The following is a 6,000-nucleotide window of genomic DNA, read 5'->3' as shown; positions in this document are numbered from 1 at the left end:
ACATCTTTTGGGTATATGCCTAAGAGTGGAATTGCTGAATCTTGTGGTAGACTGATCACTGAGGACCCTAAGAGAAAGACATACATGGAACCCCGGAGAAGGGGACAGGATCTCCTGAGCAGATTATTAGCATGAGGAAAGGAAGAGGGAGTTGGGAGAAGGAGACCAGGAGAAGAGGAGGGGAGAGGAGGACATGGGGGAGCAGGAAGTTTGAGTCTGGTGAAGAATATAGGAAAGCAGGATAAGAGGTACCATAATAGAGGGAACCATTATAGGTTTGAGGAGAGATCTGGCATTAGGGGAAATTTCCAGAGATCTACAAGGATGACACCATCTGGCAATCTAACCAATACTGGAGAGGCTACCTTAAACATCCTTCCCATATAATGAAATTGTTAACTACCTTATATGTCATCCTAGAGCCTTCATTCAGGGCCTGTTGGAAGCAGAGACAGACAGTCACAGCTAAACACTGAACTGAACTCCTGGAACCCAGTGGCAGACAGAGAGGAGTTATGGGCAAGGGGTCAAGACTGGGTGAGTGAAACCCACAGAAGCAGCTGACCTGAACCAGGGGGAGCTCATGGACACCAGACTAATGGCTGAGAGGCCAGCATGGGACTGATCCAGACTCCCAGAATGTGGATGTTAGTGAGAAGTTATCAGCAATCCATGGGTCCTTCTGCTAGTGCATCAGTATTTATCCCTGGCATATGAATGGACTGTGGGAGCCCATATCATGCGGAGGGATGTGCTCTCAGCCCAGACACATTGGGGAGGGTCTTGGCCCTGATCCGGATGATATAGCAGATTTTGGAGTGCCTCACCCTCCCTGAGGAGTGGAGAGGTGATGGGATGGGGAGATTAGTAGGGATGTGGGAGGAGGGGAGAGAGAGGGAGCTGGAGTTGACATATGAAGCAGGCTTGTTTCTAATTTAAATAAGAAAATTTAATAAATGATTCATCAGTCAAAGAAAAATTTACACTCAACAAATATTGAAGACAAAATATGCAGGAAATCTGGGATATCATGAATAGAACAAACTTAAGAATAACAGGGATATAATAAAGAGAATTTCAAGACACAGAAAATATATTCAAAAACATCATAGAAGAAAACTTTCCTAACCTAAAGAAGGCCATGCCTATGAAAATACAAGACCCTTGCATAAAACCAAATAACAAATTGACTTGACCAAAAAAAGTCTTCTCACCAAATAATAATTAAAATAATAAACATACAGAATAAAGAAAGAATATTGAGAGCTGCAAAGGAGAAAGGCCAGATAACAAATAAAGACAGAGCTACCAGAATGACACGTGACTTCTCAACAGAAACAGTGAAATCCAGAAGGTCTTGGTCAGATACCATGCAGAGTTTAAAGGAACACAGATGCCAGCCCAGACTGCTGTAACCAGCAAAGCTTTCAATAACCGCAGATGGAGAAAACAAGATAGTCCATGATGACTGATGCAGACACCATGAACGTGGGTGTCAGTGAGGAGGCCTCGGCAATCTTTGGGGCCTCGGGTATACAAATGGACTTTAGGAGTCCATTCTACATGGAGGGAGGCTCTCTTAACCTGGACACATTGGGGAGGGTCTAGGTCCTACCCCAGATGATATAATTTTAAAATATTTAAAAAAAGATATTCCATGATAAACCAGATTTAAAAAGCAGCTAACCACAAACCTAGCCCTACAGAAAGTCCTAGAAGTAAAATACTAATGCAAGAAAATTACCTATGTTCACAACAACACAGAATATATATGAACTTACAGCAGCAAATTGCAAAGAAGGGAATTGAACACACAATGACATAATCAACAACAAAAACAAAAATAACAGGAACTAGCAATCATTGGTCATTAATATTCATTAACACAGATGGTCTCAATTCACATACAAAACAAAAACAAAGGCTAACACATTGGATACAAAAACACAATCCATCCTTCTGCTGCATACAAGACACACACCTCAAACTCACAGACAGATATTACCTCAGAGTAAAGGTTTGAGAAAAAGTTTCATACTAATTGGACCTAAGAAACAAGTTGTTGTGGCTGTCCTAATATCTACTAAATAAACTTCAAATTAAAATCAATCAAAAAAGTTAAAGAAAGGCATTTTATATTCATCACAAGAAAAATCCATCAAAGGGAAATCTCAATTCTGAACATCTTTGCCTCAAACATAAGGGCTGCTGCATTTGTAAAAGAAGCATTACAAAAGCTGAAATCACAAATCAAGTCCCACACACTAATAGTGGAAGATTTCAACACCCCAATCTCATCACTGGGCAGGTCTCCAGATAGAAAATTAATAGAGAAATAAGAGAATTAACAGATGTTATGACTCAAAGGTCTTAACATACATCTATAGAACATTCCACCTAAACACATAAATATACTTTCTTTTCAGCACCTCATGGAGCCTTCTCAAAAATAGAGGCATACTCATCAACAAAGCAAGCATCAACAGATACAAAAAATTGGAATAACCCCTTGTATCCTATTGAATCACCACAAATTAAAGTTCAACAGCAACATTAATTTCAGAAATTCCACAAACACATGGAAATTGAGCTATGATCACCTGAATCACCACTGCGCCAAGGAAGAAATAAAGAAAGAAATTAAAAACTTCCTAATATTTAATGAATGTGACCACAAAATATGTACAAAATGATGGACAGAATGAAAGCAATGCTAAGAAGAATGTTCATATCACTAAATGCCTATGTAAAGAAGCTGAAAAATATGATGCTAGTGAATAAACAAAACAGCTGGAATTGTGCTAGAACAAAAAGAAGCAAACTCACCCAGAAGGAGTAGATGACAAGAAAGAGTCAAATTACAGGTTGAAATCAATAAAATAGAAACAAAGAATGCAATGCAAAGAATCAATGAAACAAAGAGTTGGTTCTTCGAGAAATTCAACAAACTAGACAAACCTTTAAAGATAATAGTGCTATCTAAAAAGAGATCTAATATTTTTATTTAATATACTTACAAGATGAGAAAGGATAAAAGCTCTGGGAATATGGGTTGCTTCCAAGAGAGAGCAAGGATTTCCTTTTCCTTTCCTTAAATATTTCACCTGTTCCCATCCCCTGTCCACAACCCTTTGGACAATATTATAGGCTCACCACTATAATTACCCTTTTAGTATAAATAAAAGATTAAACTTGATACAAAACTCAAACACATACAATATATATACATAGAAGGTGATAAGAAAGTTATAATCTACTTATGTCTTAAACTAAACATACCTATCCCATGTAAATCCTAAACTTATCTAAAAGGGGTATCCAGGTCTGAACACCTCCTTCCAATCCCACCCCTAAAACAATTGAAAACTAACATTAACAGGTGTAAGATATCCTTTAATATCAACAGTAGTGAAAGGGACATAGGATTCTCAAAATTACTTCCTGCTGAAATGAGACAATGACAATCTCATGGGGAACTGTGGGAAGAAAATGTTATGTTAAATAGTCTCTGTTTGGCAGGACATGCTTGATTGAAGCTCTTGTCTGAAGTTCTGGCCAGATTTTAGAAGGTGCACCATATCAGTTCCTTACTCCGGTATTGTGTCAAGTGATGTAGTTCCAAACCGGTTTCAGGATGGTACTAGACATGGGGAGTCGATGATGTGGGGAAGTTCAGATATATCGGGTCAAATCAGATGGAATTGATGAAGTGAGGGTTGCTGTTAATAAATTCCTCTTTGTAAGAGAAAGTGGGTGGTACCCTTGAAGGAATTGGTACAGGAGACTGCTTCTTGAACATAACACCAATAGCACAGACACTGAGGTCAACAAGTAGTAAACGGTACCTCCTGGACCTGAGAAGCATCTGTAAGGCAAAGGACACAGTCAAGAAAAAAAGGCAGCCCACAGAATGGGAAAAGATATTCACTAATCCCACATCTTACAGAGGGATAATTTCCAAAATTTACAAAGAAATCAAGAAGCAAGTCTATAAAATACCAAAGGATCCAATTAAAAAGTGGGCTACAGAACTACATAGAGAATTCTCAATAGAGGAGACTAAAAAGGTTGAGAGGCACTTGAGAAAGTTCTCAACATCCCTAGCCATCAGGGAAATTCAAATCAAAACAACTCTGAGATACCATCTTATTCCTGTCAGAATGGCTAAAATCAAAAACACCAATGACAGTTTATGCTGGAGAGGTTGTGGAGAAAGGGAAACACTTTTCCACTGCTGGTGGGAGTGCCAACTTGTACAGCCACTTTGGAAATCAGTGTGGAGATTCCTCAGGAAAATGGGAATCAGCCTACCACAAGACCCACTCTTAGGCAAATATCCAAAAGATGCACATTCATACAACAAGGACATCTTTTCCACTATGTTCATAGCAACATTATTTGTAATATGCAGAACCTGGAAGCAACCTACATGCCCCTCAATTGATGAGTGGATAGAGAAAATGTGGTACATTTATACAATGGAGTACTATTCAGCAGAAAATATACAGTGGAATCCTGAAATTTGCAGGCAAATCGATGGCACTAAAAAATCCACCCTGAGTGAGGTAACCCGGACACAAAAAGAGAAACATGATATGAACTCTGTCACATATGGATTTTAGATTTAGATCTGGGGAGTGGCAGCCTACAATCTTACTGCCAGAGAGTCTGGGAAATAAAACCTTCATTCAATGGCTGATGGAAGCAGAGGCAGACTCCCACAGCTAAACACTGAGCTGAACTCAAGGAACCCAGTGACAGAGAGGGAGGACTGATGAGCAAAGTGGTGAAGATTGGGCTGGTTTAACCTCCAGAAACACGTGACCTGATAAGGGTTACCTCTCGATTTCCAGACTAATGACTGGGAATCCAGGATGGGACTGATCAAGACCCCATGGATATTGGTGTCAGTGAGGAAGCCTAGGGAATCTATTGGTCCTTGGGTAGTAGATCAGCATTTATCCATTGTTTACAAATGCATGTTGGGTGCCCATACCACAATGAGAAATGAACTCTCATCCTGGACTCTTGTGGGAGGGTCTAGGCCTTGCCCTGGGTGAAACAACAGACTATGGACATCCCATGTAGGGCCTCACCCTCCCTGAGAAATAAGGGGTACTGGGAAGGTTGGAGGGAGGGCATGGGAGGAGGGGAGGAAAAGGGACCTGGGATTCACATGTGAAGCAACCTTCTTTCTAATTTAAATTTAAAAATAAAAAGAAATTAAAAAAAGAAATTTTCAATATTTATATGTATGCATACCGGGAAAGGCAACAATAAGGAAGATATTAAATATTAATGAGATTAGACTTTCAGAAAAGGAACCAAGTATAAACAAATGAAAGTACCTAGTTTTGTTTTCTTCTGTCTTATATCAATGGCTCTTTGATATTATACAGAAATTCTGAATTTTATTTTAACAACATGCTTGGATTTAGAGTAGGAGAGCCAATCCAATTACAAAGGCAGCTTCAGTTAAATGAATTGGGACTAAAGCATATTATAAAGCAAAGAGAAATGGATACTATAAGAACAAGATAGAGAGATTCAGACATTAATACCACACATTAGATTGTTGTATGTTTGATGGTCCTCTGGGTAACTATCCTTTCTTCTTCATATGGATATAATTCCAATATTTTTCGCTGTTTGGAGGTGAGTTTTCCTGTGAAAACAAAAACAGAACACTTCTCTTTCCTTTTATGAAGTCTCCTTACACATAGTATAATATGACCTTGTAGATGAGCTGGCATCTTTCCTCCCCCTGAGGTTTCTTCTGTTCCAATTGAATCTTGATTATTTTTGATGGAATCCAAAGTTTTTCTTCTCCTGTGGAAACAAAGGCAAAACCCCTTCCCCAATGTAACACATAACCTGGTTGCCAAATTGAGGTCATAACATTCTTGAAGTGCACTGGTTGGTCAGTTCAGAAGTCTTTTTTTTCTGTAGTCCGTTGTTTTTCTGCAGCTGTTTGTCCTTTTCATTAGCATTAAGAAAGTT

This window comes from Mesocricetus auratus, unplaced genomic scaffold (assembly GCF_017639785.1).
Source record: "Mesocricetus auratus isolate SY011 unplaced genomic scaffold, BCM_Maur_2.0 Super-Scaffold_100040, whole genome shotgun sequence".
Taxonomy (NCBI): Eukaryota; Metazoa; Chordata; class Mammalia; order Rodentia; family Cricetidae; genus Mesocricetus; species Mesocricetus auratus.
This window is presented reverse-complemented; position numbering follows the sequence as displayed.